The sequence below is a fragment of the Sminthopsis crassicaudata genome, chromosome 1 (genome assembly GCF_048593235.1).
Source record: "Sminthopsis crassicaudata isolate SCR6 chromosome 1, ASM4859323v1, whole genome shotgun sequence".
In the NCBI taxonomy this organism is placed as follows: domain Eukaryota; kingdom Metazoa; phylum Chordata; class Mammalia; order Dasyuromorphia; family Dasyuridae; genus Sminthopsis; species Sminthopsis crassicaudata.
Genome location: NC_133617.1, coordinates 175933722 through 175956681, shown reverse-complemented (window position 1 = coordinate 175956681; position 22960 = coordinate 175933722). Strand labels below are relative to the sequence as shown.

Sequence of the window (22960 nt, the reverse complement as noted above, 5' to 3'; positions counted from 1 at the left end):
AACCTTTTACAAAGAATGTATATAAAATGTGATGGATGTGAATAAAAAATACGATCTTTATTAGTCTGAAAACCTTTTCTCCTATGGGTTTCCCTGAATTGTTAAAGATTATTATCTTAATTATCTATGATAATTGATTTACATTTGTGATTTTTGATGTTGTAGAAAACTACTTTATTAATGCAGATGAGAAGCAATTCTTCAACTGATAGTTTTACAAAGTTACCCGATAGCTTGGATGTGTTAAGAAATTGGAGCCACCCAATTAGTCAACAAGCATTTATTATGCACTAGGAGCAAAGTCCTGTGCTAAATACCAGGTTAAAAGAAAAGTAAAAATGTGGTACTTACTGTCAAAGAACTTGCATTTAATAGGGGCCATAACAATACAAAAAAAAATTGTATATACAAAATATATTCAGTTTAAATGGGAGAAAATCACAGAGAGAAGGCATTATTAGTGGGTGTCCCAAGAAAGACTTCTGAAAGAAGATGGTATTTGAGTAGAGTCTTGAAGGATGCTAGGAAAGCTAGGAAGTGAAGAGAGGAGAGAGAGCATTCTATTTTTTTAAAAATTTTATTAATTTTATAATTATACTTTTTTGACAGTATATATACATGAGTAATTTTTTATAACATTATCCCTTGTATTCATTTTTCCAGATTTTCCCCTCCCTCCCTCTACTACCTCCCCTAGATGACAGGCAATCTCATACATTTTACATGTGTTACAATTTGAGCTAGATATAATAGAGAGAAAGCATTCTAAATGTGGAAGATAGTATAAAGTCATAGAGTTTACCAGGGCTGTCTTTCAAAAAAAAAAAAAAAAGAATATATTTGTACAAAAATATTTATAGCAACTTTTTCTTATGGTGACTAAAAATTGAAAATGGAGGGGATGCCCATCAGTTGGTGAGTGGCTGAATAAATTATGGTATATGATTGTAATATTCTAACATTATTATTCTGTAGGAAATGACAAGCAGTATGATTTCAGAAAAAGAAAATTGGAAAGACTTACATGAACTGATAAAAAGTGAAGTGAACAGAACCAGAATAACACTGTTCACAGCAAGAGCAGTATTGTTTGATGATGAAATGTGAATGACCTGGCTATTCTCAGCAATACAATGATCCAAGAAAAAAGTGATGATGAAAAATGCTATAGGCCTCCAAAGAAATAACTGATATTGTCTGAATACAAACCAAAGAATACTATTTTTCACTCTTTCTCTTTTTTGTTTGAGTTTTCTTGTACAAAATAACTAATATGAAAATGTTTTACATGATTACTTATGTATAACCTATATCAATTTACTTACCATCTCAGGAAGGGGAGAGAGAAGGGAAGGAGGGAAGCATAGTATTCGGAAAACCTATTTAATGTTAAAATTTGTGTGTTTTTCATATGTAATTGGGGAAAACTTCAAAAAAAATATGATCTAAAGCTAATATTATTTAAAACTTTAGAACATAAAAAAAAATGAAAAAGAAAAACACAAGGACCAATGACATTATGGAAGATGCCTTGACTTTGTGTGAGAACTGGATTTAAGTGAGATAGAGTTGCTCAAAGATATCACCCTTACTCTCTCTTCCATAGTCAAAAAAGTCCAGTGGCAAGGCAAAAGTGAAGATGACTGATGATGGCTCAGTATGTATTTGATCTCCTCAACATCTTTGTCGTCTGACCAAGCCCTTAGAACTCCCCAGCACTGCTTCAGTTGCCTTCATGGCCACCAAATTGTTCTCATCTGCCCATTCTGCAGTCTTCACATTGTGGGGAATATAGAGATAAGGTGAAGAACTTACAGAAATGTTTAAATTCTTTTTCTGTATTTTATTATTCATTATTTCTATGTCCCTGTGACCTGCATAAGTAATGTTGTGTATTAGCCAATATTTACTTAAACTTTAGATATATTTACTTGACCTGAAATGATGACATTTATCACTATTCAATGTTATCAATATTTAGACTATTAGTTGAATGCTGTTAGCTTAGTAATTTAAATTTTGAAGGTCTGTTCGCACCCATGTCTAACATTCAATTAAGGGGAGAGGGCTCCCTAACTTATGATCCAAATAGAAACAACCAATTAGATGCCTCCCCCTCCTTTTCTCAATGCTCTCTTCTTTGTGATGTAATCTCTTGTATAAAAGCTGTGTATCTTTACTACTTCTTTAGCCCTCCTACCACAAGCTTTCTCTTTCTTATTTTGTGATGGGACGGCTCATCCTCTGGAGGTTTTCAATAAACAACTTTTCTGTCTTCTACTAGTGATCTTTGAGTAGTCATTTTGGGTAAGGGTCTTCTACATCCCTCACAACATTCTTGGAATAGACCACCCCAACTCACTGTTAGATTTGTGTTATTAAATTTGTAAAGATACAACATGGAATTCAAATCCTATAAGAGGTCTTTTCTCTGCTTTTAGCTATGTCTCCCCCGCCCTATTTTAGGGGTTCCACTTTCATTTTACCACTTAATATCAGGTAATTTAAAAAATGAATATTTACTTCAAAGATTTAGGAAAAACAAAGTACATTTTCCCCAACATCTTGAAGACACAATCCTTTTCATACCCCCTCAGTCTCTATGGATGAAGGAAGGGAGAAGGGTGGAGAGTAGGCTTATGATTTATCTCAGTTCTTATGCAACATCAATCTCTCCAAGTTCATGTCCAAATGTAGTATCATATCCAGTTTCTAATGCTCTGGAGTCCTAGACCTTTGCTCTTTAAGTATCAGTGCCAGGCAGTTATAAAACCTGCCTTGTATCCTGGAATACTGAATTTTCATGGTTTTTACTCTTGACTCTTTTTGATGACACCTTTCCTTGCATCTAAAATGGAAAAGAACAAACGAAAAGGTTAAGGACTTAAGTAGGTTTCTTTGGAGTGATATGATTTTGGTGGGAATGTGGTAGAAGAATGAACAGACCTTCCTAACTGCATGGTTCTCTTACTGGAAGCCATTAAGGAAGAAGTTACCTTATACTTTCAGATGCAAATATTCAAGAGCTATTGTTGGTGCTGTCCCTTATCCTTTAGAGTATCTGCGCATGCTTTAATCCTCATCATTCTCCCAGAAGCAGCTCCCTATTGCCTTCCACATGGATGACATCATCTTAGCAAAACACTTTTAAAGAGCAGTTTCATTTGAATGATGAGATCAGAAGCCAGATTGTAGAATGTTTAGAAGAGATTCAGAAGAGAAAAAGTGGATTTTAATTTAGGTTGAGAGAAGACAAGGGTGAATTTTTAAGCAGCAAGAAGCAGACAATAATACATGGATATTCAATATTAGCAAGAAAGTGTGATTGAAAGGGCACTCTGATTAAGAAAGGTGGGGTGAATTGAGATCTACTTATAGAGAAGTTTGCTTTGGCAAGAAGGTCTGTGAAGGAGTAAATAGTAAGGGAAACCATTTGAAGGAGAGGAGGGAAAAAGGAGCTTTTGGAAAATGCACTTAATTTTTTTAGGGAAATATGAAAGTAAGTCCTTGATTGAGCAGGTTGAGGTGGGGGGATGTCATTCCTCCTTTTTCTTGGAAGGAAGGAAAAGAAGGAATGAAAATATTTGGAATAGCTGCTGTGATGAGTAGGATAAAGAATGGATTACAAAGGTATGAAAGGATTATTTTGCCATAGTAAAAACCCAGTTTAGATTTTGCAACATAAATTTGTAATGCTCCCCTTCCATGTGGTTTTTGTGATTTTCTCAGAAAACAATATATAAATAAGAATGAAGACAGTAGATGGTGAGAATAAACCACCTTGACAAGGTCTTCCTCACTCAAAGTCTGGCTTTTTACTCATTATGTCATATTGTCTTCTATTTGTGATGTGAGAGTTGGATGAGGGTTTAGTTTCCACAAAGTTATGAGACTTAAAATTAGAGAAATGCAGAGAAGTGAAACTTAAATCAGAGAAATGAAACAGAAACCTGAAGGTTATAAAACATATGGAGAGAAGTCATAAATTAGAATAAGAAATATGTTATAAAATGTAATCAGGGGTGGGGAATCAAGACTTGCAAATGGAGAAAAAATGTAGTCAAAGTTGGAGATTTATACTCAGATGAGGGAAGATGTAATGATTTAATTAGAGGTGGAGACTCACAAGGAATTAGATTCTACAGACAGGCTATAATCTTTCTAGTAGCCAGTCAATAGAGAATCAGTGGAAGGACTGAACTAGGATCAAATAAGGTGAATGCCAAGAGAAGATAAAACAATGTAATTACACATGGAGGGATTAGGCACTTGGGATAGTATATAACCTCTGTAGTATCAAGTTAATGAGGGAAATAGGGAAGGACTTCCATTTAGGGGACAGAGTACAAAAAATACATGTCTATTGATTTCATGTGTGCCTATTCTATAGCATAGCCACTGCTGCAGTTGTATAATAAAAAAGACTTTTAATTTCACCTTATTATCATTCAATCCATTATTGTGTTAGGCCTAGGAATAGAAATTTTTGGCTTTTTCATCATATGCTGATCTTCTTGGTGGTGTGTCTTTGGAGACTGAGGCTTAAAACTTGCCTTACACATATTAAGTAATGATGACCAAAATCATAATTTAGATTTTCAATAAGATCAAGGAGCACATTTTGATTCAATGGCAACCAATATGAAATATTAAATTAATTCAAACCATTTTTTCTACTAGAAGATGATCAATATTTGTTTGTTTCAAAAGAGTAATTAAGAATTGTGGTTATCTACCAATTAGTTTTCCTTAGTTAATTTTTTTAGAAAAGAAAACAATCTTTTTTCTTATTCCATGTTTAATTTTTTTTTTTAAATTGAGGCCTTTATTATCTATCCATTATTAATATTGTCCCCATGGAGAAGTTCTGATTTCTTCTTCTTTTAGTATTTTAATTATGATTTACAAAGTCTTTACAAAGATTTACTTACAAAGTCTATTTTTGAAGTTATTGTTGAACTCCATAATAATTATATATTCATGTCACTTCTCATTTATATAATTTTCATGATAATTAAAATTATAATGGTTTTTAGTAAGAAAAATTCAAAATGAGGTCAAACTCATTATTTTAGATCTGAAATGTCAAAGAAGATATGGGTCAAATAAGGTCACCTTTATGTGAAGGTGATAATGTATGCTAAAAATAATTTTTAAAAAGATTTTTCTTTCTTTAAAAAAAAGCTATATTAGGTATAAACGAGATCAAGAAAGGGCTAAGGACTATTGCTTGGTTTGGATAAGATGATAGTAAAGGACTATAGTGAGAAAAATGAATAATATAGCTTTTATTTTATATTTTAGTCGTTTTCCCCTGTTGCTCACTTTCCGACCTCCTTCCTTTTGAAAGCAGATTTTTTGGGGGGCTTGGACTGAAAAGCTATATCAGCCTCCTCCCACACAGAGCAACTTATGGTTTATCAGCTTTAGTCTCTGCCCCAAGTGACTTCCAGGGGGATAAATTGTCCTTAGCTAGATATCGGACTCTGTTCCTCAGGTTAAGTGAGGTGCCATACATGTCCTGCCCCAACATCCTCTGTTCTTCAGTTCTTTTGCTGAACTCTGTTGTGATTCAGAGCTCTGTGAGTTGCTGTCTTTTTATTTTCAGGACATAAGCATGGATAATTTTTCAACATTAATTCTTGCAAAACCTTGTGTTCCAAATTTTTTCCCCTTCCCCCCTTCCCTAGATGGAAAATAATCCAATATATGTTAAACATGTATAATTCCTCTATACATATTTCCACAATTATCATGTTGCGCAAAAAAAATCAGATCAGACTGGAGTTAGGAAGATCTGTATTCAAATCCTGTCTCAGATATTTACTGGCCATATGATCCTGAGCAAGTCAGTTAACTTCTATTTGCCTCCATCCACCAGAGAAGGAAATAGCAAAAACTCCAGCGTCTTTGTCAAGAAAACCCCATACTGTCCATACAGTAAGAACCACAGCGTTGCGAAGAATCAGACATGGTTGAATAATAACAGCAACAACAATGAGACACATATTTTAGGGGAATGTGGTAGACATCATATCTCAATTTTTTTAAACAAATGATTAGCTTGTAGTTAAGGTAAAAAGATAGGCGTACATGATAAAATAAGTAAATTTGGAACTGGTTGGATGATTAATGCTCCAATGTAGTCATTAATGGGTTAATGCTTGAGTGCCTCAGGAATTAGTTCTGTAGTTTTTTTTTCTGTGATTTTAAAGTATAGACTCAATCACTCTTATCAATCATCAAGTATTTATGAAGTACCTACTATGTGCTAGGCACGTGCTAGATGCTGAAGATACAAGTGCAAATAATGAACCATCCCTAATCTTAATGAGATAAAGCATTCCTATTCTCAATTCTAGTGGGGAGAGTCTGTCAAATTGACAGATGTTAGAAAGCATGGAGAAATTGCTAATACATTATATGGCAGAATCCATATCTAAAAATCTCTGGGCAAGCTAGAAGGATGAGCTGAATAAAAAAAGATGAAATCTGACAGAGATAAATGGGAAGTTCCACATGGCTTCAAAAGACCAGATTCAAAAAACAGGATAAATGGAGGATTTAGGTTTGAGCAATAATAATAATAATAATAATAATAATAATAAAGATTTTAGTGGACTGCAAACCTCAGTGGATCATAAATACAACAATGTAACATGCAGCAAAAAGTACTAAATTTGATTTTAGGCTAGACTGAGAGCCACAGTGTTGATTGAGGAAGGGCACTGTTCCATTGTGTACTGAACTCTAAGGCCACATTTGGATTATAAGCGTCCGATTCTGTGTACAAGCTGAGAAGTGATAGATGTACCAAAATATTTATAGCTACTCTTTTTTTGTAGTGGCAAGGAATTGAAAAATGAGCAAGTGCCCATCAATTGGAGAATGGCTGAAGAAATTATGGTATGTGAATGTTATGGAATATTATTGTTCTGTAAGAAATGATGAGCAGACTGATTTCAGAAAAGCCTAGAAAGACTGCTGAAGTAAAGTGAGCAGAACAAAAACACAATGCACACAGTAATAGTAAGATTGTGTGATGATCAACTATGATAGATTTAGCTCTTTTCAACAAGGTGGTGATCTAAGATAATTCCATTAGATTTGGAATGGAAAATGTCAATCACATCCAGAGAGAGAACTATTGAAACTGAATGTAGATCAAAACATAGTACTTCCATCTTTTTGTTTGTTTGGTTTTTCTTTCTTGTATTTTTTCCCTTTTTGATCTGATTTTTCTTGCCCAACATGACAAAGATGGAAATATGTTTAGAAGGATAATACATACTTAACCTTTGTCAGATTGTTATTGTCTTGGATTAGGGGGAAGTTGGAGAGGGAAGAAAAATATTTGGAGCACAAAAATCTTACAGAAATGCATGTTAAAAATATCTTTACTTGTATTTGGAAAAACAAAATACTATTGAGAAAAACAAACAAACAAACAAACAAACAAACAAATAACCAAATAAAAAAGCAAGGTGAGCAGAAGAGAAAGAGAAATAACTGGAGAGATGCCATATGAATGAGGGTCAAAGAAACTGTTATCCTGAAAAAGAGTCGTGGAGAGGATTTGGGCTAGCTACATGGAGAGAATGCTAGGCCTGGAATCAGGAAGATTTCAGTGCAAATGTGGTCTCAGACATTTACTAGCTATTTGATCCTTGACAAATCACTTAACTCTATTTGTCTGTTTCCTAAACTATAAAATAAACTGGAAAAGAAAATAGCAAACCACTCCAATATCTTTGCCAAGGAAACTCCAAATGGAATCATGACGAGTCAGATATAATTGAAAGAAGACACAATAGTCAATGATTACAGTAATCTGTTTGAATAAGCCCAACGATTCCAACTTCTAGGATAAATCACTATTTGACAAAAACTTCTGGGAAAACTGGAAAACAGTATGGCAGAAACTAGGCACAGACAAACAAATTGAAGTAATTAAACAACAAAAGAGGGGTCATGGTACCTGTCGTCAAGGATCTGAAGTGCTGAATTGTACAAGGGACATCAGATTTATTCTGGGTGACCTTAGAAGGCAGAACTGAAAACAATGGGCGAGAGTTTCCAGAAAGTCTGATTTGGGCTTGATAAAAGGAAAAATTTCTTAATAATTAAAGTTTTCCCTGGGACACTGATGCATTATTGGTGGAGTTGTGAAAGAATCCAACCATTCTGGAGAGCAATCTGGAATTATGCCCAAAAAGTTATCAAAATGTACATACCTTTTGACCCAGCCATACTACTACTGGGCTTATATCCCAAGGAACTACTAAAGAAGGGAAAGGGACCTGTATGTGCCAAAATGTTTGCAGCAGCTCTTTTTGTTGTAGCTAGAAACTGGAAGATGAATGGATGTCCATCAATTGGAGAATGGTTGGGTAAATTATGGTATATGAATATTATGGAATATTATTGTTCTGTAAGAAATGACCAACAGGAAGAATACAGAGAGGCTTGGAGAGACTTACATCAACTGATGCTGAGTGAAACGAGCAGAACTAGGGGATCACTATGCACTTCAACAATGATACTGTATGAGGATGTATTCTGATGGAAGTGGATATCTTCAACATAAAGAAGAGCTAATCCAATTCCAATTGACCAATGATGGACAGAATCAGCTACACCCAGAAAAGGAACACTGGGAAATGAGTGTAAACTGTGAGCATTGTTTTTGTTTTGTTTTGTTTTTCTTCCCAGATTATTTTTACCTTCTGAATACAATCCTTCCTTTGCAACAACAACAAAATTCGGTTCTGCACATATATATTGTACCTAAGATATACTATAAGATATTTAATATGTATGGGAATGCCTGCCATCTAGGGGAGGGGGTGGAGGGAAGGAGGGGAAAAACTCGGAAACAGAAGGGAGTTCAAGGGATAATGTTGTAAAAAAAAAATTACCTATGCATATGTACTGTCAAAGAAAATGTTATAATTATAAAAATTAATAAAAAACGAAATAAAATATAAAAAAATAATTAAAGTTTTCCCAAAGTAAGATAAGCTACCTCAGGAAGACTGGAGGAGTAATGGTTTTCTTTTTATTTTAGTAGAAATTTTTTTTTTTTTGGTAGAATTTCAGGCAGAGGTGGGTTGATCATTTATTGATATTGTATAAGAGATAATTGGCTAAATGTTAGCCATGATAGTTTCTAAGGCTCTTTTCAGATCTGAGATTCTGTGATTTAATTGGCAAGTTTTGTAATTTTAAAATAATGGTGGTGGCAATGTGCAAACTTAAAGATATGTGACTTAAAGCCTCAGTGTTCTAGGCAACCCTCTAAAACCATAAATAACAGAATTGGTATTGATCTGTATCAGTAAAAGGCTTTTCCTCAGTACTGCTCACTACAAGTTTAGGCCTTTATTGCAACAAGACAATCCCTTTATACCTTCCCAAGTCTCATTCTATTCACTACAACAGTTTTTCCAAACCTTTTCTTCCTTCCTAAAACTTCTTGTTGATCTCCCTTTCACCTCCTTCTCAGTTAAATACTTTGCCTCATATTTCACTGGAAAAAAAAATTGAAACCATTCACTGGTAGCTACTATTCTTTGTTCCTCTTCATATCATAGTACTCAGATGATTTCAGTTATCTTCTTTATTCCTATCTCTCATGAAAAGGTAGCCCCTTCTCTTTGCCAGTACATGTACAAAGGATCCCATTCCATCCCTTCTTCTCCAGAAAATTGTCTACTTTCTCATACCTACTCTTTCATTAATCTTCAGTCTCTCCCTATCTACTGGCTGATTCCCTTCTACTAACAAACATAATAATGTCTCTTCCATTCTCAAAAACATTTCTATTTGATTCATACATTTCCATTAGCTATTATCCTATGTCTCTCCCCCTGTTCATGGCTAAACTCTACAAAAAGCCTATCTTTAATAAGTGCCTCCATTTCTTTTTTTCCCTCATTCTCTTCTAACTCTCTACAATCTGATTTTTCATCTTTTCATTCAACTGAAACTATTTTCTCCAGTTACCGATGATCTCTTAAATGCCATTGGTTTTTTCCTCCTGACCTCTCTTCAGCCACTCTCTTTTCTCCAGGTTTTCAGGACACAACACTCTCTATTGCCAATTTGATCACTCAGTTTCTTTTGCTGGATTCACCCACTGGTTTACCCATGAACTATGGTTATCCCTCCGTACAAGTCTCTCTTCTCCATCTGTACATTTTCACTTATTCTGTCTTATCAGTTCCCATGAATTCAATTATCATTTCTATGTAAATGATTCTCAGATTTATTTATCCAACTCTAATTTCTCTCCTAATCTCCAATCTCACATCTTCAACTGCCTATTGGACATCTTATCTTTATTCTCCAATCCTCTCCTCTTTCTAGCTTCCTTGTTATAATGAAGGATATCACCATTCTCCCAGTAAATCTCCTAGATTTACAACTTGCATGTCATCTTTAACTCTTCACACTCTCTCATCACTGCCCCAACCAATATCCAACCAATTGAAGAGTCCTGTCATTTCTACTTTTGTAAGAAGATTATTTTTTTTTATTCATTTTTCCAAATTATCCACTCCCTCCCCCCGATGGCAGGTAATCCCATACATTTTACTTGTAAGAAGATTCTGAAGATCACCTAGAGGGATAAGGTACCAGACATTGAGGTCCTTTCCTGAACTTAACTTGCCAAGCGTTCCAACTCTGCTGTCAAGAGAACAACTCTAATATTGGGCTGGCCACATTATTCAAATGTCAAATGTATGCTTGCCCAAAAGACTATTTTATGGGGAAGCTCTCACAAAGTGGTCAAAAGAAGTGATACAAGGATATTCTCAAGGTCTCAAGAACTTAAAAATCGATTGTATGACATGGGAGACACTGGCATAGGACTGCCCAGCATAGCATGCCCTCATCAGAGAAGGAGCCATGCTCTATGAGTAAAGCAGAATTGAATTAGCCCAGAAGAAATTCGAGATTTGCAGAGTTAAGAGAAACCCTCCCAGATGTTCATAAGGATTATTTGAGTTCAACCTGTGGCAGAGAATTCAGAGCTTGTATTGGGCTAAGCCACTTAACTCTAACATAGTGATGTCATTTTGGTCCTTTTAGAACAAAAGACAACAACAAACCAATTTTCCTAAAATGTAGGTTTAAATATAGCACTGGCTTCTCTCTAATGATATAAACTCCAGCAACTCTCTATTACCTTCAGGTTCAAATATAAAATTCTCTTGTTTATTTGTTTTTATTTTCCTTTATTGTTTTATTTTTTCTGGTTATACATGTATATTAACTTTTAAAATACACATTTTTTTTTGAGGTAGAAAAGGACAAGAAAAACTATTTTAGTATCTTTGCCAAAAATAAACACCCAAATGGTGTTTAAGATTCAGACATGACCAAACAACTCAACAGCAGCAGCAAAAATTGAGTCTAAGGTCCCATTCAACTCTAAATCTGTGATCTTATGAAAGCAGGGAGAACTTTGAGGTGAGATTGTGATATAGTAGGGAAGAGCTGATGAAGAACAGGAAAAGGTGGGAGATTAATAAAATAAAAGTTATGGAGGAACCATTGAAAAAAAATAAAATAAAATACACATTTTTTTTTTTTAATGAATCATGTTGGGAAAGAAAAATCAGAACAAAAGGGAAAAACCATGAGAAAGATAAAAAAATTTTTTTTTTTTTTTGAGAAATTGGGTTATGTGATTTGCTCAGGGTTACATAGCTAGTTGTCTGATCTGTTTAGCTTTTAAAGCCCTTTATAATCTGGTCCCTTCCTGGCTTTTCATTCTTCTTACTACTTACTTCTTTTTATTCACTCTGCTTTCCAGAGACACTGGCTTCCTTGCTATTTATTCCTCAAACAAGACACTTCACCTTTCAACAACAGGCTTTTTTACTGTCTGCCCTCCATTCATTGAACTCTCCTCCTTTCCATTTCTGCCTTTGACCTTCCCTGACTACGTTCAAGTCTCTGTTAAAGTCCTACCTTCTGCAAGAAGTTTTTTTTTCTGGTCTTTCTTAATCCTAGTGCTTTCTTTTTGAGTCTATCTCCAATATATCCTCGTATTTCATCAGGGCCATCTCCAGTCATCCTGATTCATATCTGGCTACTGGACCCAGATGGCTCTGGGGGGGGGGGGGGGAAGTGAGGCAGGGGACCTTGCACAGTCCTCCCTCACTTAAATTCAACTCACTTGCAAGTCATGTCATCCCCTCCCTGATGTCTTGGTCCAAACAACAACCATCTCCAGTATATCCTATATGTATCTTGTTTATACAGAGTTGTTTGCATGTAGTCTCCCCCATTAGACTGTGAGTTATTGCAGAAAAGGAATTGCTTTGTTTGTTTGCTTTTTTCAAATGTCATTTTCTTTGCAAACCTTTCCCGATCCCTCCCAGTTTGTAATAAGCTTTTCTTCAAAAAGCTCACAAATTCCTTTTTTCTTATGGGTCACTCTAATGAACTTGTGCAGTATTATGGAGTTATTCTTAACTCCTTTAGATTAAAAACTCCTTTTGGGCAGAAACCATGTAAACACATATTTTATATCTCCTCCAGAGTTTAACATGGTGATCTATGTACAGCAAGTTTTTAATAGATTTTATATCTTAGTGTAATTTTTTTGCTGAACTTCCAATGCAGAGTTGCCAGCTGAAAGACCTAGTTTTTCCTGGCATGCCAAGGAACAGATTTCCTCTGATATTTTCTTGAAGAGCTCAGCCTATAATTATTCCAGGGAGAAAAATCTTACATCTTAGCTACCACCTACAAGACTTCTGTATATTCAAAGAAGTGATGTAGGTAGTCAGTGGGCATTGCTCTATCCTTGAAAAAAATGCTCTTGGGTTGGGGAAGGCATGATGTTGGGAATAGAACTGAATACATCAGTTCTAAACTCCACAATTTAAGAGGTACATGTTACCTTTGGGAAGAGTCAAAATATTATTGGAAAATTAGAAAGAGATTATTTTAATAGCTTTTAATTTTTCCAAATGTAAAGATACTTTCAACATTCATCTTTGCAAAAACCTTGTGTTCCAAACTTTTCTCTCTTCTTTCCCTCCTCCCCCCTCCCATAGACAAGAATCTCTGTCTCTGTCTCTGTCTCTGTCTCTGTCTCTGTCTCTGTCTCTGTCTCTCTCTCTCTCTCCCCTTTCTCCCTTCTCTCTCCCTCTTTCTTCCTCTTTCCTTCCCCTCCTTTTCTCCCGTCTTCCTCTCTCCCTCCTCCTTCTCTCTTCCTTCCCCTCTCCTTTCTTTTTATTTCTTCCTCTCTCCCTCTGTGTGTGTGTACACACACACACACACACTCACACACACACACTCACACACATACACGTATGTATGAATTTCTTGAAAAAAGGAGATTATTAAAGAGCTGGGGGGGATGGAAATAAAAGGCTAAAAAGAAATATAATGAAGGGCTTCAAGTCTTAATGTGGCATTGTGAATAAACCAGGCCTTGAAACCAGGAAGACCTGAGTTAAATCTCTTAACCTGTCCAGGCTTCAAGCATTTCTCTAAGATCATTAAATTGTAGAGAAGATGGCAACCTTTATTGGTAGAGGGAATTTCCTTACTTGGGAGACATGTCTATATCATCTAGGTAGCAGGTAGATGGTTCTATGGATAGCTCGACAGAACTGGAGTCACAAAGACCCAAGTTCAAGTTTGGCTTCAGACACTTGCTAGCTGTGTGATTTTAGTCCCTTGTGTCTCAGTTTTGACATCTATGATGTTGGAATAATAGTACCTACATCCCAGAGTTATTGTTGGGATCCAATGAGATAATAATTGTGGTCCAGTGCCTGGCACATAGTAAACATTATATAAATGTTAATTTATTATTGTTATTGTTGTTATTAATGAAGTCTATAGTCCTAGTACTGATCTTTTCATATCTAAAGTCAAATCCACAAAGCAGTAGCTCCCACATTGAACTTATTAGACAATGTATGTGAAAGCAATTATCTGGAATAGAGTGGTTAGATGTTTATGTTTGTTGAGCAGAAAAAAAAAGAGAAAATATATTAAGATGCAAGATTATGAGTTATAAATTAGACATAATAAGTATTTTTGATAGGGAGAGATATTTAATATGTGACTAAATTGCTAAAGGAAATTATGGTACCTGTGGAAAGTTGTAAAGGGCAGGAGCTTTGGAGAAATATACTTAAGGCTCCGTATGACTGGTTTAAACAAGGTGTTAACTCAGTGGAATTGATAAGACAATGGTTAGCTAGTTTAGCATGTGAGTTCTCTAGTTCAGTATGATTGATTTAATCTTATAACCAATAATGGTTCCCTAGTGATATAATGATTGGTAATTGTAATAGAGCATATAAACTGGGACAAACTCAGCCAGAGACAGACTCAGAGAAGATAGCGGACTGGAGGTGGGAGCTCAGGCTCTGGGACTCAGAGAGACATTCCATCTTCATCAGCCTTGTGGTGGCTCTCCTGCATTTCTCCACTGAAACCAAGGCCCTCCAGAAAGCTAGCTGAGCCCCAGGCAAGGAGACAGACTATGAAGGAGATAATAAAGACTTTTGGACTTTATCCCTGGCTATTCTGTGATTATTGTGATTACTCTGCTGAAATGAAGGCTGGTCCCAAGACCTCCTGAAAGCCAACCAGAACATTACAGAAAGTGGGTTCCAAGATAGTCTTACACCTGCCATTATGGGGCTATTTAAGACCTGGTGTCAAACAGTCAATAATTCAATTATAGCTTGAGATAAGAAATATCTCGGTTGTTCCTTTATTTATATTCTAACAAACTGTAAATGCTAAAAAGTATTCTTCTCTTGAAAGTACAAGAACAATTAACTTCTATTTTTATAATGGTTTTTAATACTTCGGTGTACAAATACTACCTCCTAAAGCTCAGGTGACAAACCACAATTATTGTTTGGTAACAAATAGAATGCCTCATATATCGTTAAACTGTTGAAAAAATAATGTTAGATTGAATATATTGAACATGTATTGGTCAACCTGCCATCTGGGGGACAGGGTGGGGGGAAGGAGGGGAAAAGTTGGAACAAAAGGTTTTGCACTTGTCAATGCTGAAAAATTACCCATGCATATATCTTGTAAATAAAAAAGCTATAATAATAAAAAAAAGAAAAAGAATGATAGAGAACAAAAAATTCACCTCTGTTATTTATTACTTGTATGAATATTATTATTCCCCCTCCCCCCCAGCTACATAAAGGAATCTTTTGATAGGTCAATTGATATGGCTTTGAATAAATAAATTTAAGGAGAATTGTCATGTTTATGATATTGACTTGATCTACCTATGAGAAATTAATATTTTTTGTACTTTAGTTATGTCTATTTCTATGAATTTTTTATAGTTACATTCATATAGTTCCTGTTTTTCCTTTGGTTAGTTTGCTCCCAAATATTTTAATTATTCTATAGTTATTCTGAATGACATTACTCTTTGCAAATCTTTTTACTAGGTTTATATATATATACATATATATGCTAATGATTTATGTGGATTTATTTTATATCTTGCAGTTTTACTGAAATATCATTTTTCTTGCTTTATTTTGAGAACATTAGCTTAGACAGATTCTTAAGGATTATACACTATTTCCTTTTTTGTTTGTTTGTTTTCATAGTAAACCTTTATTGTGACTGAGCAGGTGGCTGCTCTTCCCACATTGGGGAGACACTGAGAAGTGGGGCTTGGCACGGTGTGGAACAAAGCTGAGCCTACCCCCACTCCTCCAAGATTGGCAGATGGGGTGGGAAGGTAGCCCCTAAAGCTAGCGGGTGAAGGGGAGCTGAGGTGGCTGTACGCTGCCAGGAGAGGGAGGGCCCTGGGTTCCGCTGCTAGGAAGGGGGTATAGATGTACCCCCTTCCCCCCATAAGGCTCTTATTTGTCCTGCATCTTTTCCAGGATGGGCACAATCCTATCAAACTTGGGCCTCTTGGCTGGGTCCTCATTCATGCAGATCTTCATGAGTTTACACACATGTGGGGAGATCCCTGGGGGAATGGTGGGTCGGAGACCTCCAGAGCAACCTTCATGCCAATTTCCACGTTGGAGAGGTCAGCAAACGGCACTTCCCTTGTCACCAGTTCCCACAACGGCACGGCAAAACTCCCCAAGTCTGCAGAACGCCCATTAATCTCCTCCGGCTTCCTCTGCGAGGCCTCAGGAGCCACCCAGGCAGGGGCATGCACGCCCCTGGACACGGAAAGGAGAACTTCTCGTCAGCCACGCTGATACGGGCAGTCATCTCCTCGTCCGTCATAACGCTTCGGCCGTTGAGGGGATGTCGGGGATGAGGGGCTCCAGTGTGTGCAGGAAGGCCGTGCCCCTTGCCACGTCCAGAGCAAACTTAACTGCCTGGGTCTGGTCAACGACAAAACTTGTCCCTTCGTGAAGCACGTTGAGGAGGGAGCCATAAGGCATCCAGTGGGGGATGAGAACAGGGTGGGGGCAGGGGCGCCTGCCAGGGCCCCGACACAGGCAGCACATTGGGGTGGGAAAAGATCCCCATTAAAGTCTCCGCTCTTTCTGGTACTCCAGTCCCGGATCTTCAACATCTTGATGACGCTGTGCCGCCCCTGCCAGCCACCCTTCCACAGCTCTCCTGACTGGTTCTCGGCGAGTTTCGCCCTCAGGTTGAGCTGCTTGAAGTGGATGCCTGAGTGTTTATTCGGGGTGCGGTTCCGAGGTGCAGTGCGTGATGTCCCTTTGTGTGGGAGCCGGCCCATGGGCTGGCCCGGCTTCTCTGCGCGCGCTCGGAGGCTCTCTCCAAGTGGGGCCTCGTCCACTGGCATTTCTCCATCCTGGCTACAAATGCTGATCAGTGCTCCACAGCAGCGAGGCCCTCCGCCGCTTGGGCCCGGCCCCAGAAGCAGGCGTAACGAAGGGGCACATTCCCAGGCTCGTTCGCTGCATTTGTCAGCCTGGTATCGAAGCAATTTTTGCACAATGTCCCGTGCCCACGGCTGGCTGCTGAGTGGAGTGGGGTAGCATCACCTGTTCATTACGTCGATTCGGGCTCCTCTCAGGATCAGCATTTCAACCCCAGCTGAGCGGCCTTCTCGGCAGGCCCAGTGCAGAGGAGAGAAGCCGTGCTCATCCCCCTGCTTCAAGTCGTTTCCCGTGTAGTCCAGCCACAACCGCACAGCTACAGCGTTACCCTCCCGGCACTGGGTGAAAATGTGGTCCATGGCGGCTGCTCCTGGGGCCCCGACAGCCGCGGGGTCTGGACAAAGCAGGACCGGCCTGGGGACTCCAGGCCCGCCAAGCGCAACTCAGCCCCACCTCCCGGCCTCGGTTTCCTCCACCATAAAATGGGTCCACGGCTCGCACGGCTCCTTACCGCGGATTATACACTATTTCCAAGGCTAAAACTTTGCAGCATTTAAAAAAAAGTTTTCACATTCTTTATAAAACAAACAACAAAAAAGTAAAAGCCTAATTCCTTTCCTAGTAAGGCCAGACCATTTTTTTTTTGTCTGTAAAAGGAGATATTCTAAGCTTCCTTGTAGGACAGTTTGTATAATTGAGCACAACATTTTTGTGTCATTGTATGCAAGCACACGCATGTATAGTAGTTATATGTGTGGAATATTGCATAGTGCATGTCTACGTATGTGTGTATGAATGTAGAGAAGGAAGGAATGGAGGGAGGGAGGGAGGGAGGGAGGAAGGAAGAAGGAGGGGAGGAAAAAGCTTTAGTTTGAAAAAGGTAATTTCCAATGAGTTCCAACATACTTGTCCCCATACTGAGGACAGCTATGAATAATGCTCAGACTGGATATCCTCAAATGACCTCATTGATTCATATAAACCGCAAACACACTCCTAGCATTCAGAATCTTCCCCACTTGTGAGCTTCCTTCCTCTCCTGTTCCTTGAAAGACTGCTGATTAAGGAGCCGAATTAAGCCATCCTGCCTTTCCCAGGCCGGCTCCTGCTCTTCCCGATGCTTGGGAAAGAAGAGCCTCTGCTCCCAGAGTGACTCTGCTCGGTGGCATCTGGGAAGGTGGGGCTCCCCTGGCTGGAAGAGGATGGGGCAGACTGCCTCCAAAACCAGCCCCGCTCTCCCAGCCGCTCGGTGGCAGAAAGCCCCCGGTGTGTGTAAGGGCCCAAAGGGGCCAGTCCTGCCCTGGACGTGTCCTTGTCTTCCTGACCATGTCTTTCTCTGATAGGCAGAAAGGAAAACGGAATTCTGAGGGTTTGGTTCTCACCAGCCTCCCGAAAGACTTCGAGAATAGATGCTTGGTGACAGATTGGGAGGGAGGGGGAGTGTAGGGACTCCCGCGGCTGTTGAATCTAGCTCAGAGCAGGACTGGTAAGATGACTCAGTCAGCCTTTCTCTTGGGGAAACTTTCCGCTCCTAGAGATCGTCTCGTTCAGCCTCAGGACAGGGCAGGGATGACCTGGATCAACTGCTTTTATCTTCTGCTTGTCTGTGTTTAACTGGGATGTCATTCCCCAATTTGAGGGAAATGGATGCTCATCAGCCTGATGGATTGGCTGAATTTGTAAGTGGGCCAGGACCTGGGTTTTTTTTTTTTTTTTTTTTTTTTTTTTTTTTTTTTTTAAGAATAGTGAAGATCCTGTTTTCTGTCTGAGAGGACAGAAAAGGAAAGATATATTTTACACTGCCCTTTGCCCAGGTCTTCTATTTTTAAAAATAATTTTTTCCCCAATTATATGTCATTACAACTTTTGGCGTTCATTTTTACAAGATTTTGAATTCTAAATTTTTCTCCCTCTCTTCATTCCTTCCCCTCTTCCTAAAATGGTAGGCAATATACTATGAGTTATACTTTCCATATTAATCATAGTTGTGAAAGAGTAAACAGATAAAAAAGAAGAAAAAGCCATAAAAATATAATAAGTGAAAAAAACAAAGCATGCTTTGATATGCACTCAGAGTCCAACAGTTCTTTAGCTGGATGTGGATAGCATTTTCCATCATGAATCCTTTGTACTTGTCTTGGATCATTGTGTTGCTGAGAAGAGCTAAGTCATTCACATCACATGATGGTGATATTATGCACAATGTTTTTCTAGTTCTACTCATTTATTGTTGCAGAGGTTTATATAAATCTTTCCAGGTTTTTATGAAATCTTCCTGTTCATCATTTGTTATTGCACAATATTATTCCATTATATTATATACCATCAGGTTTCCTATTGTTGCTGTATTTGCATAGTTTCCCCTCCCCCCTTCCATTAAAAACTCTTCAATAGCAGGATTTGGGTCATGTAATCTTGTTGGGTTTTGTATGCATATATGTGTGTGTGTGTGTGTGTGTGTGTGTGTGTGTGTGTGTGTAAGTACACTTATTCTCTCTCCTTTTTTTTCTTTAATTTTTCCCAGTTACATGTGAAAACATGTTTTTATTATACATGTACAACTTTTAAAACATTTCCTTATGAATCATGCTGGAAGACAAAAATCAAAACAAAAGTGAAAAATCACAAGAGAAAAGAAAAAAAAAAAAACCAAAAGGAAAAAAAATGAACATGACATGTGTTGATTTACATTCACTCTTCATAGTTCTCTCTCTAAATGCTGATGGCATTTTCCAGCCAAAGGTTTTTCTGATTCTGTTTGTTTTGCTGAGCTTCAGTTCATATAAATCTTTCTAGGCCCTTCTAAAATCATCTTGTTCATTTTTTTCCCCCTGAAGCAATTGGGGTTAAGTGACTTGCCCAGGGTCACACAGCCAGGACTTGTTAAGTGTCTGAGACAAGATTTGAACTCAGGTCCTCTTGAATTCAAGGCTGGGGCTCTATCCACTGCGCCACCTAGCTGGCTCCTGTGCATATTTTATAGAACGATAATATTCTACATGTAATCTCTCTGTAGCCCCAGTGTTTAGTACAATGTCTCCCACCAGCAGGTACTTAAATATTTGTTGAACTGGAATGAATCAAAGTGGAGGAAGAATCATTAACCTTAGATTGACACAGATCAGAACTTAATAGAATGAAGAAATACTCAAAAGTATTTCTCCAAATCTTGGGTGATAATATTATTAGTCTGCCAAGGAATCGGCTTCAGCATCAGCCATGTTTACTGGTGAAATCTCTTATCCACATGCACTCTTGTCACTAGGTTATGGGAATATAAACCTCTGTTTTCACATATCTTGGTTCTCATTAAAACTGATCTAAGTAACAAAGAAAGAGGCGGGGCCTGACTGTTAGTCCCTGGACTTAACACACACATAGGAATAGACAATGGAAAAGGAGAAAAAGATTCCATTGTTTAAAAGACAATAAAAGACCTATTCTTGAAACATAATCAGCACTTAATAAACAGTTTCTCATTCATTTTCCCTTCTTAAGCAGTTTTCTTGTCCAATTCTATTCTATCTATAACCCTTTGCTTCTGTCTTTAGAATATTTTTCCTTCTATTATCTTTCCCCCTAACTCTTCTCCACTTCCTAACTTCCCTATGACTGTAGAAGGCAATATCATCCTCCCAGGCTCTCATATTCACAACCTAGGAGTCATCAATATCTTTCACCTGCCTTGTCCAAGCACCTGCCAATGTTTGTCAGTTTAACCTTTGCAACATATATTATGACCCCTTTCTCCTGTGACACTGCCATCCATCACTCTAGTGCAGACCCTTTTCACCTTGATTACTGCAGTAGCCTCCTGGTGGGACTTCCCCTGTTAAATCTCCCCCCTCCCCAACTCTCCCCCCTCCTCTATTCACCCAATAAAGTGATCTTCCCAAAGCACAGAGCTGATCATGTCATCCCCCTACTCAATAAGCCCAGTGGCTCCCTATTCCCCCTTAGATCAAACACAAAATGTTGTTTGCCATTCAGCATCCTTAATAACTTAGCCCTATCCTATCTTTCCAGTCTTTTTATACTTTACTTCCCAATACATGCTCTTCATGCTGGTAACACTGACCTTGTGGCTGTTCCTCAAACAAGACACTCCATTTTCTGCCCTGGGTATTTTCTCTGGCTGTCTCCCATGCCTGGAATGCCCCTCCTCTTTTTCTTTGATTACTGATCTCTTTTAAATCCTAACTAAAATCCCACATTTTACTGGAAACCTTCCCCAATTTCTCTTACTTCTAGTGCCCTCCTTCTGTTAATTATTTTCTATTTATTCTGTATATAGCTTCTTAATATATATTTGTTCGCATGTTACATTGTAAGCTCTTTGAGGGCAGGGCCTGCCTTTTGTCCTTGTTTTTTTTTTTTTTTTTTTTTTTTTGTATCCTCAGTTCTTAGTACAGTGCCTGGCACATAATAGGAGCTGAATAAATGTTTAATGATTGATTGATTCTATGAGGTCTGCAAAAATTCTCCTGAAATTCTATTTCTAAGCATTCAAATTCCCTAGCCTTGATTTTCGTTATGCCCATTCATGGTGTCCTTGCATATCTATTACCCATTTGGCTGGATCTGAGTGAACAGAACTAAAATTGAAGACAAGGTACATTATCAGAAGTGGTCAGCAGCTTCATTTTGTTCACTCAGTCTAGAAGACATCAACCTTTGGGAATGTAAGTGTTCCGTGTCTAACCTCTGTTATATAATGGAAAGAATATTGGGTTTGATCTGGGTTTCAAATCTTGTTTTTGCCACTTACTACGTAGGTGACAAGTAAGCTACTTGCTTGCTTCTTCACCTGGAGAATAAAAGGCTGCTCAAATGATCTCAAAGGTCCCGTCCTATGATTCTATGACATGAAAACTTTTGTTCACATCCCACAGGTAAATAGGTGATATGTCTATTGTGGGAAAGGAAGAATTATATTGGTAAGCCATAGAAAGGGGGAAAATAGTGATAATGGAGACTAAGTCTTCCGTGACATCTGATTCTGCCGGTGTCCCTACTCTGAAAGCTACTGTAACCCATTTTCTCCTTTGAATAATACATGATCCAAAAGCTTTGTTGTTCACCTACGGCCTGAGCTTAGAACAAAGAGAATTTTTTTTCCTTAGACTTTAGCTTTCTGAAAGACTCTGAGGGAAGGACTAAAGAGTGGTGGAGCTCCTCTGGGAGCACAGGATCATGGAATCATATCTCTATATTTGGAAAGAATCTCAATACTTATTTAGTATAATAATTATTTTTTTACAGATGAGGAAACTGAGACCTAGAGAAGTTAAATGATTTGCCTAAAACCACATAAAGTCCTATGACTCTAGAGCCTGTGTTCCTTCCACTTTATCACAACCTTTATTATATATTTCCCCTTTCCTCCCCCTACTCTCTATCACTTAAAGAGAGAGGAAACTTGTCTCTTTAGGAAGATCAATTTAGAATATTCATACCAGTGGTCTTCAGGAAGCCCCTTATTCTGGGGAAAAAGCCCAGTTTGATCCACTGGTCAATTGAGCTCAACTTTGGGAACAAAGAGTCCTAAGTAAGCCTGACTATTGTAATTCTAACCACAGCATGGAAAATTCCACTGATGGTTCCCTGAGACTAGAGTGTTTAAATACATCACATCTGATGAAGAGCTTTGAAGTGAATGCCTGAGCCAAGAGTAACCACCTGGAGCCATAACCTGACTGAGCCATTTAGGGAAATAGAGCAATGTGAGACCTACCAGCTGATAGGTACAGAATCTCAGAATCTCAAAGTTAAAAGGCACTCCAGTTAGAGGATTCCAGAGTCTTCTTGTCTAATATATGTCTGAACAGGAATCCCCATAAAAACATATCTTTTTTTTAATAATAGTTTTTTATATTTTCCAAAAACATGCAAAGATAGTTTTCAACATTCACCCTTGCAAAATCTTATGTTCCAATTTTTTCTTACTTCTTTCCCCTATCTCCTCCCCTAGATGGCAAGTAATGTAATATATGTTAAACACGCGCAATTCTTCATTCTGTACATATTTCCACAATTATCATGCTGCACAAGAAAACCAGATCAAAAAAGAAAAAAAAGTGAAAGAAAACAAAATACAAGCAAACAATAACAAAAAAGGTGAAAAT

General features: G+C 37.9%; 1 protein-coding gene and 1 pseudogene across 1 annotated transcript in view; both read right to left on the bottom strand.

The window, feature by feature from the left end:
- The window catches only part of SIRT5 (sirtuin 5), a 102252-nt gene that overhangs the window by 43459 nt on the left and 35833 nt on the right, over positions 1-22960 (bottom strand). The gene's annotated exons all lie outside the window — the stretch shown is intronic.
- LOC141553314 (scaffold protein ILK pseudogene) lies at positions 15660-17194 on the bottom strand (annotated as a pseudogene).